A 12,605-nucleotide genomic window follows, 5' to 3' on the forward strand; every position below is an offset into this window, starting at 1 on the left:
TGACGAGAGCAGTTGGTGGGGGAAAGACGGCATATTCCTTTGGTTAGGCCATTAGAAGCCGGACGGAAAGGAAAGGCTCATGCACGGCACGAGAACGAGCGAGAAAGCGATAGTAGTGCATATTAGCGCGATTATATAAATATCTGTCGGTCGGTTTTTCTCATCATTCGTATTCGTTCAAGCACTAGCAAGCAGCCAGTCCACCGAAGGAAAGCAGTTGGCAATGACGACGGCGGAAAAAGTGCCCCAGCTACTGGTGACTCATCGCAACCCGATCAGGAACTGTCGACCTGCAAGAATTTCGCCCCAACTAAAGGGCAACAGAGTAGGCTATCGTTCCAGCGTCTGGGTCGTGAGATTGTGCAGGACTGCAAAATCGAGCCACGCTTACAAAGCTCAGTCGTAATGATGCCCCGAGAAGCCAACGATGCCTACTTGGTCGGTTTGTTCGAGGATGCAAAATAGTGCTTTGTGGCTCACCGTGTCCGCGGGGAGTGCGTCTGAATTATGCTCCCGCAATAAAACAATAAACGGTTCTTTACAGGACCAATTAATTGTGTTGTAATAAGAGTTAAACTGAAATTTACATTTTATGGTGTATAACAAATAATTTTCAGAAAGCTATATAAAAAATACGATGTGTGGAAAGAAAGAAAGAGAATTTAAATTATCCTCTCTTGCTCGTTTTCGTGCACTGCTTTTCCTTTCCTTTCTGCTGCTACTACCATCATAACTAAAACGAATGTGCGTGTTCCCCCACCATCTCTTGGCCAGTGTTGCCACAATTGCATGTCGCTATTACAATTTGAATTATTTTATTAATCCTCTCTAGTATTGATAAAATATAGAACGTGCAAAGTACACTAGTCGCATGCTTTTATTCGAACTTTTTGGCAGCCTCCGTTGATTAACTGCATAAATCGATTTGTTTGTGCAGCTCCTTGCTAGTAGCAAACTAAATAGCCTTTATCAGCGCTAACAAATAACACGAAAGAATTTAAATTTGTGAAAATCATTTCCTTCTTTTCAAATCTGCAGCATTCTTTGAAAATATTGTTTGAATGTTGTTATTGAAAAACTGAACATGCAAGTTTGCTAGCACTGGCCACTAGATTGAAGGCGATGGAAAGACAGAATATTCGTTTTGGTTATGCTAGTATTGGTAGCCGAACGGAAAGGAAAGGCACAGGAATGGCACGAAAACGAGCGAGAGCGATAGTAGCGCTTTCTCGTGTGTTCATATATGAATATTGGTCGGTCGGTTTTTCTCATCATTCGTATTCGTTCAAGCACTAGCAAGCAGCCAGTCCACCGAAGGAAAGAAGTTGGCGATGACGACGGTCGGAAAAAGTGCCCCAGCTACTGGTGACTCATCGCAACCCGATCAGGAACTGTCGCCCTGCAAGAATTTCGCCCCAACTAAAGGGCAACAGAGAAACTAATCTGTGTTCTAATAAGAGTTAAAGTGGTTCACCGTGTCCGCGGGGAGTGCGTCTGAATTATGCTCCCGCAATAAAACAATAAACGGTTCTTTACAGGACCAATTAATTGTGTTCTAATAAGAGTTAAACTGAAATTTACATTTTATGGTGTATAACAAATAATTTTCAGAAAGCTATATAAGAAATACGATGTGTGGAAAGAAAGAAAGAGAATTTAAATTACCCTCTCTCGCTCGTTTTCGTGCACTGCTTTTCCATTCCTTTCTGCTGCTACTACAATCATAACTAAAACGAATGTGCGTGTTCTCCCACCATCTCATGGCCAGTGTTGCCACAATTGCATGTCGCTATAACAATTTGAATTATTTTATTGATCCTCTCTAGTATTGATAAAATATAGAATATGCAAAGTACACTAGTCGCATGCTTTTTTTCGAACTTTTTGGCAGCCTCCGTTGATTAACTGCATAAATCGATTTGTTTGTGCAGCTCCTTGCTAGTAGCAAACTAAATAGCCTTTATCAGCGCTAACAAATAACACGAAAGAATTTAAATTTGTGAAAATCTTTTCCTTCCTTCTTTTCAAATCTGCAACATTCTTTGAAAATATTGTTTGAATGTTGTTATTGAAAAACTGAACATGCAAGTTTGCTAGCACTGGCCACTATATTGAAGGCGATGGAAAGACAGAATATTCGTTTTGGTTATGCTAGTATTGGTAGTCGAACGGAAAGGAAAGGCGCAGGAATGGCACGAAAACGAGCGAGAGAGCGATAGTAGTGCTTTCTCGTGTTTTCATATATGAATATTGGTCGGTCGGTTTTTCTCATCATTCGTATTCGTTCAAGCACTAGCAAGCAGCCAGTCCACCGGAGGAAAGCAGTTGGCGATGATGACGGTCCGCAAAAGTGCCCCAGCTACTGGTGGCCCATCGCAATCAACTACCGATCAGGAACTGTCGCCGTGCTAGTATTTCGCCCCAACTAAAGGGCAACGGAGTAGGCTATCGTTCCAGCGTCTGGGTCGTGAGATTGTGCAGGACTGCAAAGTCGAGCTACGCTTACAAAGCTCAGTCGTAATGATGCCCCGAGAAGCCAGTGATGCCTACTTGGTCGGTTTGTGGGAGTGGGCGTAAATTACAATAAAAGCAACCGTTACGGTTCTTTTCAGGACCAATCAATTGTGTTCTAGTGAGAGTTAAACTGAAACTTTCATTTTAAGGTGTGTAGCAAATTTCCAACAAGCAACATAATACGTTGTGTGGAAAGAAGTAGCTTGCACACGGAACAAAAATTTAAATTATCCTCTCGCTCGTTTCGTGCACTGCTTTTCCATTCCTTTCTACTGTTATTATCAGTATTACCAAAACGAATGTGTCGTTGCATGTGTTTAAGAGAAACGTTGAAGTCGCATGCTTCTATTCAAGCTTTTTGGCAGCCCCCGTGAAAAAATATCCAACGATCCAGCGCATCACCATCAACACCAACGCCGATACCAAAGGTTCTTTTCAGAACCACCATTATTACCATAGAGAATTATTTGAAAATTTCCCATTCAAACGTGATTCTGTTGAATATTATTAGTTTTAAATTAACGTCTCGAATTGAAATCACGACGCTCCGGTTATGTGACAGACATTACCCACCCATCTTTTTTTATTGTGACCACGACACCCCATTTCAATATTTCTGAATGAACAGAAGGTCGAGTTTGGAAAGTTTGTAACTTTCATTGTACCTAACCAAATTACACAATGTTCGCACTAATGATTCAGAAATATGATCAGGAATCTTCTGTTAGATTTGTAAGTATGTATAATTTACATGAATAAAGAAAAATTGATTTTCAGGAATCAATTATTATCTGTTCTTCCATTGGCCAGTACTACGCGACTTCCTCATGCTAACAATTAATTTCATCGTTAGCCATCTCCCTCACCAAGGCCAACAACGCCAACAAAACCGGTCCTTTTCAGGACCACCATCATTTTTGTAAAGAATAATTTGAAATATTCCTCGCCCAAATCAGCTTTTGTCCGAAAATCCTAATGAGTATCAACATATTTGAAGAACGTGTTCCTTATGTATTCTACATCTCTCCGGTTATGTCGCAGACATTACCCACCCAACTTTTTTCTGGTCGGACGGTTGATAAGACAACGACAAAGAGGTCCGTTCGGCGGCCGAAACTCAACCACTTGCGCTAGTGTTCATTCTTCATCCTACGGAATGGAAGCAGTGAACACATATTTGCAACAGGGAACTTGGGTTACTGAATTTGGAAGTTATTTTGACTTCTGGTACACGTGATAGCTACATAACACCCCAGCTTATTTTACGAAAATTTGGTTGAAGAAGTGAAACCAAATTTTCGTAACGGTAAACTGTAAAGAAGAAGCAAAATAACACATTGAAGAGTTATACATTGCAAGCAATCACCTTATAGTAACTTAAGATTACTATGTACAAATATATACAAATGATCGGTTCATAAATCGTACAGAAATACTGAGTGGGTCTGACATCTCTTTCGTTTCCTTGTAGGCGGTTCAAACATTAAACACTCAAGCACATACAAATTCTCAAATAGCATTGAATCTAAAATTTCTCAATTCAAGATCAAGCTTAACCCCATACAACACACACATTAAACCTCAATGACACACGAAACCTTAAATAACAGGTTCATTCAACCTCGGGACTACTCCAATCTAATGGAAAGGTATCCCTACGTTAAACTCACTGCACTGTTTTGCCTTTAAGAGAACCCCAATAAATTCCTTGGTCAACACTATCAAATGGACAAAACGCATAACTCCATATCACACAATAACAGGCTCATCAGATTTCGGGACTACTCCAATTCGATGGAAAGGTATCCCTGCATCTAATTTACCGCACAGTTTTGTCTTCCGAGAAAACCCCAAAATATTTCTTGGTCAAAAAATCTCGAAACGACAAAACACAATAACCTCATATCCGTACCCCTAGCAGTAACTCTAACGCCGAAATGCATCGGCCAGTGAGAAATCTGCCAAAATAATTCCCCAAGAAAACTTCATCACATCATTTCAGCTGCGTTTTCGACGCCGGAATGTTTCCGACCACATGAACACACATACTGAAATAACATACCCTACTCCCACTTTACATTATGTTTCTCACGCCGAAATATTTCGGCCACACAAAACTTAACGAAAGTGTAGGTAAAAAGTTGGCAGCCCTATGATAGCTCCAAAAAATTTCACTCAAATCACGCACACGTTATACCACCAATACGGTCACGATAAGAAATGTCAAAACAAAAAGTAAATAGTTGATCGAGATTGTGCTGTTCAGGTTTCGGATCCAGCGGTTTCATAATATTCCAGGTAAATTATAGAATTATGGGTTAATCCTTTCCGACAAACGGTGAGTAACGAAAATTTATTTGATATTTGATTTGTAGTTTTCTAGATAGCTTCGCGGAGATGGACGGGTGTCGACGACCAACCCACCCCACAGGATTACACCATTACGGAACTTGCTTTGAAGAAATCAGCGGACTTCAAGAAGGAAAGTTGGATTCCGATTTAAGGTAAGTTTTTCGAACAGGATCTAATGGTAAGTTTATTTTTTTTAGGAGCAACCGGACAGTGACAACCCCAAAGTTTTTTCATCTTACCCAGGTATGACTCCGGTGACTGGCAGAATTTGCCATAAAAATTCATCCCATAATATTCCCAACATAAACCATATAACTCCAGAAGGAATAAAAAAGTAACCAAGCAATATATAAATAATAACGAAATAAATAAATATCCTAAATAAACGAACAAATAAATAACATGAAATAAATATTAATAAATAAATATTTCATAATAATTTACGAATAAATAAATAAACAGCATGCATATCAATAACAAAGGTATAAACATGAAAATAAATAACATAGCACAAAAATCAATTAATCCATTACTACCAGATTATAGCTATAAGTAGCAGGCAAAAATCTTCAATAAATATTAGTGTTAGGTACTAACTTAGACGTAAGACTCGATGTAGTTGTAAAAAAACTAACACCATTGACGCCGAAAGGGAACTATTTACAAAAATTTAAAATTCGGGGAAGGTGGGTTCTTGTGTGTAGCACAACACCCTATTCATCTTCTTTCGTTCTGGTCCTGAGGAAAGGTCCATGAATTCTCTCTCGACAGGTACGCCCACCTGTTCGAACAATGTTCTTCGCGGATTCCCTTTGGAAAATACGCAACTTTCCCTCTTCCAAGTTGCTACTGCCAGCTCGATAGACTTGTGTTTGCTCGGCATCGACCTTGCACATGAAGGACATTCGAGTGTTGCACGGTCATCATCCAAGCATCCCCAGTCTTAGACTCACGATGTGTTTCCCATTACTGGTACTCCTCTTCAACGCCACTTTGGCTCGGAGTTTCTGGTTTGGTAGATCCTCGTTCAGGCTTGCGCCGTGAACTCTCTCTGACTTCTGGTCGAAAGGATAGCTATACGTGCAGTAGTAACTGGCGAGGGGGAACGAAGCTTATTTTCCGAAATCAAATTAACTGTTTCCAACCAGATTTGTAAGGCCTCTTGGGCTTTCGCAAGGATCCCCCAGTAAATTAAAGTTGTTGTGGGGGCTGCCGCTGTTCTAAGAACAGTGCAGAGCCTTACAAACGGTGGAATAGTATTTTCCGCAACCAGAGCTTTCGCATCATGGTGCAATTGTCTCTACTCAAGAAATGAGAGATACATAGCTCGAAATTTTCAATTCTTTTAAGTGGGAGAGAGGGAGGAATTGGGTGGGTTGAGTTTTCTACGGTATTTGAAGTTAAGCATCTGAGGCCGCTTCCCACTCAAATCTTCAAGGTCGTAGCATTGCGCTCCCTTAACCCACTTTACAATAGGCAGCACGGATTTAAGTGCTAACATAACAACAAAACTTTCCCTTTGCCCGATTGCTCCAAATTATTCACAAGATTCCTTTCCGCAGAGTGATTGGATTTTGAGCGCAGCGAGTTGCTCCGGCTAACCGTTCTTGCATTTTTCCAGATTCTCTTCAACTTATCCGCTTTCGAAAAAGAACCCCGGAAGCGACAAAATTCACAACCGTCGGAAGCAAGAATCCCTTCCCAACGGGGTTGGACACGACCCGATCATGACTATCGGCGGAACTCTGTCCTGTTTCTTGAAATCTCGCTCGATCTTCGTCGTCTCTATCATTGTATTTCGCGGCTCAACGATTTCCTCAGTCGACCGTACAGACACCCGTTCGACAGATTCCTTGCCCCTTCCCAACGAATTTTTGTCGGCAATTCTCCCAAACCCATTCTCTTCTACGCTGTTACTTTCCACCGGACTGGCTTGCACTATTACAACGTCCAATGTTTCCTCACTGTTTAGACTATCATTGAGCCGAGAGTCTAGCAAGGGGACAGTTTCGCCGTCTAAAATCTGATCGATACGCGATTGGATTTCCCGTCCCTCATGTTCCGTATAATCACTATCAGTCAGAACAGTCTCACATTATTTCCAATATGAACTATGTTCAACATTACTACCTTTCCTCATCTAGCACTGTATCCAATCGAATTGGGATATTTGGGATCGAGCTCTCGTAAAACGAACGATAGGGACAATCTCGTATCTGAAAGTTAACTGGTGCGCTTGTTTCATAGCAATGGTCATCGCCGACTTCTTCTGAACTCGATGAATAGCCATACTGCAAATTATCAGGTAAACAATCTCCTTCGCTACGTTGAAACCTACGCTCTACTCTACCACTTCGCCCTTGCCTGTTCTCCCTATCATTATGCCCAAACTCTTCAGTAAAGCGATACAATTGCTACCTATCCCTCGCAATCTCGTCCGCTCGGCAATCCCTACTATGATCTTCAACCCAACAATTGGTCAAACCATCCCGTACACAATATTCGTTCCAATCGCTGTGCAGATAGTTCGTCTCGATCATTCAGTGTCCTGAGTAGAAGGGCTGATCGAATCTGGTGTCGTCCGTATCATACTCGATAGGGGCGTTCAATTTCCGCTGATTCGCCCTGTTCACCTCCGCGATTTCATGCTCTAGTTCCGCTATTCGGGCTAGCAATGCTTCACTTCGATTAAATTGTTGTTGACACTCTTCCGCCGACCTGGGAGGCGATTGAGGATACAAAAGTTCTGACTTCGACTCGTCCATAGCCTCCCAGTCCTGGCTTTCTGGCCTGTCAAAATCAACCGCGTATGCATTGTGCACCGGTCGTTCGTGTTTTTCGGAGGCTAACATTCTACTCTGTTTAACGGGACCCCCCTTTCCGTTAGACCTGATCAAAAGAGTGTGAATTTTATCTACAAGATCCCTTCGCATTATTTCTGAGAAAGGATCAGGAGTTTTGCACCTCGTCACTCTTAGCAGATAGTGCTTAAGGCGAGAAATTAGCCGGTCGTCGGGTTCTCTATCCAACTTCCTCCCGAAAAAGTCCACTTTCGCCAATATATGGTTGTATTCCTGATAAATTGTATATTGTGAAGGGTATTCATGATTCCTTCGGGCTTCTGTTCGAAACAGTTTCCCTAGAAATTGACATTTGCCCTCCAGATCGCATCTCGTCTCCTCTAGTCTACCCCGAATTATTAATTCGTAATCCACCTCATCGTTTGTCAGATGATGTGCGTTGGAAAATCTGTTCTCCATAATGAACGTTCGATCTTCCAATAAAAATAAAACACAAATATTCGAAACACTAAACACAAACTACAACTAAGACAACACTCAAGTATCCGATCTGTACCATAGATTAAGAAACTAGGTTTAAGAACCCTATGAAGAATAAACTATAATGTAGCCAGAAATATAGTCTATTTTTATTCAAATCGTTTATTTGATAAGGCACGTTGCGTTAGCTTAAAGGTGTCAATTTTGTTTTGTTTTACATTTTAAATTGCTTAAAACTAGGGGATTACATATTGATTTTTTTTTAAAATGAAACTAATGCGATTTTATAGCTATCTTATATATCTACACAAGGGGATAATATTATTTTCGTAAGATTAGGGGGTCATTTAGTTTTTGTGGCAATATAGTTTGACATTTTTATCAGTGAGATTATTGGAGCAAATAATGTTAAACTAAGAGGGACAATTTTTTACGACTATCTTAAAAGTAGGAATAACTAGAGGGCATGATTGAATTTTGTAAAGATTCGTAATTATAGTTATTTTTGTGGGTAGTAGAGTTGGGCATTTTCAACGAGATTATATAATATAATAGTTAAAACTACAAGAGACAAGAAGAGCTAAATGCTTCGTGTTGATATTGGGGGGGGGGGGGTAGGGGTGTTACTTCTGGGTATAAGAGTCAGGGGAGGGAGGGTAGACAAAGATGGCAGGGAGAGAAAATTATTTCAGTTTCAGGCATCGTGAGATCAACGGATGGATTACAAACTCGGGCGGCCATATAGAGGACATCGCGGCTTGCCAGCCCATCTCGAACCGGGACGATGGTTGGTCTTTCTCGGGCCCGCAGGGTATCCATTAGCCGAGACCTGGTGGAACTGTACTCGGTGCACGCCCAGACAATGTGCTCGATGTCGATGGTTTGCCATGAGTCGGTACATCACACGAATGAAGTCACGACCCACATCCATCCCCTTGAACCAAGGTTTCGTCGATACCTTAGGGATTATCGAATGTAGCCACCTTCCCAGCTCCCCACTGCTCCACGAAGTTTGCCAACATTCGAGGGTTCTCTGATGAGTAATACTGAAAAATTCGCTGAAGCAAATTGGTCTTTCGTAAACGTCTCCTTCTAAGGCACCCACCTTAGCTAAGGAGTCTGCCTTCTCATTGCCCGGAATGGAGCAATGAGAAAGGACCCATACCAAGGTAATATGGAAAGAGTTGTCAGATAAAGCACTCAGTTGCTCCCGTATTTTCCCCAAAAAATACGAGGAGTGCTTTCCATGTTTCATCGAGCGAATAGCATCAATGGAACTGAGGCTATCCCAAACGATGAAGTAATGGCTTGCGGGTAATGTTTCAATGACTCCAAGGGTATACTGAATGGCAGCTAGTTCTGCGGCGTAAACTGAAGCAGGGTCACTGAGTTTGTAGGAGGCGGTGAACTTTTGATTGAAAATACCGAAGCCAGTGGACCCTTCGAGGTTTGATCCGTCAGTATAAAACATCTTAGAACAGTCGACTTCTCGGAATTTATTATAAAAAATGTTTGGAACCACTTGTGGGCGTATGTGGTCCGGAATTCCACTAATCTCGTCTTTCATAGATGTGTCGAAGAAAACAGTAGATTCAGATGTATTTATGAAATGCACACGGTTGGGATTGTAAGAAGAAGGGTTAATATTCTGCGCCATGTAGTCAAAGTACAGGGACATGAAACGGGTCTGAGAATTGAGCTCAACAAGCCTTTCGAAATTTTCAATCACGACCGGGTTCAAGATATCGCATCGAATGAGCAATCGATATGAGAGTTTCCAAAATCGATTTTTCAACGGAAGAACGCCCGACAGCACTTCGAGACTCATCGTATGGGTCGACTGCATGCACCTTAAGGCGATACGCAAACAACGATACTGAATTCTTTCGAGTTTGATGAAATGTATGTTCGTGGCGGAGCGAAAGCAGAAGCATCCGTATTCCATTACCGAAAGTATCGTTGTTTGATACAACCTAATTAGGTCTCCTCCCACCATGCTCCGGTTATTGTACGAAGAAAGTTGATCTTTTGCTGGCATTTCTGTTTCAGATACCGAATATGGCATCCCCAAGTAGCTTTCGAGTCGAACCAGACCCCAAGATATTTTACTGTGAAGACCTGAGCGATAGTTTGACCCATTAATAGAAGCTGTAGTTGTGCTGGTTCACGCTTCCTAGAAAATATAACTAGCTCAGTTTTCTCCGTAGAGAATTCGATACCTAGCTTAATAGCCCAAGCAGACAAATTGTTCAAGGTATTCTGTAATGGTCCTTGTAGATCGACAGCTTTGGATCCCGTAACAGACACCACGCCATCGTCTGCAAGTTGCCTTAACGTGCAGGAATTGTCAAGACATTCATCAATGTCGTTGACATAGAAATTGTATAACAGGGGGCTTAGACATGAGCCCTGGGGAAGGCCCATGTAGCTAAATCGTGATGTCGATAAGTCACCATGCGAAAAATGCATGTGCTTTTCCGACAACAAGTTTAGTAAAAAGTTGTTTAAAGTCGCTGAAAGACCATGCTGGTGCAGCTTCTCTGAAAGAATGTTGATCGAAACTGAATCAAAAGCCCCCTTAATATCTAGGAACACTGATGCCATCTGCTCTTTGCTAGCATAGGCCATTTGAATTTCAGTTGAGAGCAACGCAAGACAATCGTTCGTCCCTTTGCCTTTGCGAAAGCCAAATTGTGTATCTGACAGTAAGCCATTTGCTTCGACCCAATTGTCGAGGCGGGATAGGATCATTTTCTCGAACAACTTCCGGATACAGGATAGAATTGCGATCGGACGGTACAAATTGTGGTCGGAGGCTGGTTTTCCTGGTTTTTGGATGGCGATGACCTTCACTTGTCTCCAATCGAGTGGGACAATGTTAGCCTCGAGAAACTTATTAAATAAGTTCAACAAGCGTCTTTTGGCAGAGTCAGGCAGATTCTTCAACAAGTTGAATTTGATTCTGTCTGGCCCCGGAGCTTTATTGTTACACGACAAGAGAGCAAGTGAGAACTCCACCATCGAAAAAGGTGTTTCGTTCGCGCTATCGTGAGGAGACGCGGCGCGGTAAATCTTCTGTGCCGGGGCGGAATCCGGACAAACCTTCTTGGCGAAATCGAATATCCAACGGTTTGAATATTCTGCACTCTCGTTAGTACTGTTTCGGTTTCGCCAACGCCGGGCTGTGCCCCAAAGAGTGCTCATCGATGTTTCTCTCGTTAGTCCGTCAACGAACCGGCGCCAATAACTACGTTTCTTGGCTTTCATCAAACTCTTCATTCGCGTTTCTAACGTCGCATATTGTCGATAGCTAGCGGGTAACCCGTCGTCCCGGAAGGTCTTATACGCGGCGGCCTTCTCCGCGTACACGTCTGAGCACTCTTTGTCCCACCACGGATTAGGAGAGCGTTTTTGTATGTTCGCGCCGGGTACTGGCTTAGTCTGAGCTTTATTCGCGCTGTCGAGAATCAAGCCAGCCAAAAAGCTGTACTCTTCCTCCGGAGGAAGTTCTTGGGTAGATTCGATGTTGTCGGATATCGCGGCAGCATAGCTCTTCCAATCGATATTTCGTGTGAGGTCATACGAAATATTGATTGATTTCAATGGCCTTGAACCGTTATTGATTGAGACTACAATCGGCAGATGGTCGCTGCCGTGGGGATCAGGAATTACCTTCCACGTGCAATTTAACCGCAGCGATGTTGAGCAAAGGGACAAGTCTAAGGCGCTCGGGCGCGCTGGAGGAGCAGGAATCCGTTTCATTTCACCCGTGTTTAAAATTGTCAAATTGAAGTTATCGCAAAGATCCTGAATTAAGGAAGACCGGTTATCATCATAGGGATCATCCATAAATGACGTAGCATTATATGGGGGAGGGGGGAGTTTTGTATTTTGTGATGATGTGTGACGACAGGGGCGGGTAGGGGGTCATGTCACGCTACGTAGCTTTTTTTCTATTTTTAAATAGAATAGAATTTAAAAAAAAAATACGGTGAAAAGAGGGGGGATGTTACCGTCAAGCTACGTAATTACCAGGGGGGTATTTAGAGGTTTGTGACGAAATGCTACGATGGGGGAGGGGGGTGTTCAAAATCACTAAAAAAATGCTACGTCATTTATGGATCATCCCATAGAGGCAACCCCATGCTGCACCGTGAGAGTTAAAGTTTCCTAAAACTAGTCGCGGTGCTGGCAGGGATTCTAAGATGTCTTGTAGCCGTCGGTGCCCAATCGCGGTGTTGGGGGGAATATATATGGAAGCTATGCAAAGGCTTTTGCCTTTGGTTGTTACTTGACAAGCGACAACTTCAATACCTGTTATCGAGGGAAGGTTAATTCTGTAGAAGGAATAGCACTTTTTGATCCCCAAAAGCACTCCTCCATAGGGAGTGTCTCGATCCAGGCGAATAATATTAAAGTCGTGGAAGTTGAGATCTATGTCAGAAGTTAACCAAGTTT

The 12,605-nt window shown here is 42.3% G+C and overlaps 1 protein-coding gene and 1 long non-coding RNA gene across 2 annotated transcripts in view; both read left to right on the plus strand.

The window, feature by feature from the left end:
- LOC131693967 (synapsin) overlaps nt 1–12,605 on the plus strand; it is a 966,657-nt gene that overhangs the window by 204,135 nt on the left and 749,917 nt on the right. The window lies entirely within an intron of this gene.
- Nucleotides 3,376–8,284, plus strand: LOC131694028 (uncharacterized). Its single transcript, XR_009306380.1, has 2 exons — nt 3,376–4,812; nt 4,890–8,284. It is a non-coding gene; the product is annotated as an uncharacterized LOC131694028 (long non-coding RNA).

This window comes from Topomyia yanbarensis, chromosome 1, assembly GCF_030247195.1.
Source record: "Topomyia yanbarensis strain Yona2022 chromosome 1, ASM3024719v1, whole genome shotgun sequence".
Taxonomy (NCBI): Eukaryota; Metazoa; Arthropoda; class Insecta; order Diptera; family Culicidae; genus Topomyia; species Topomyia yanbarensis.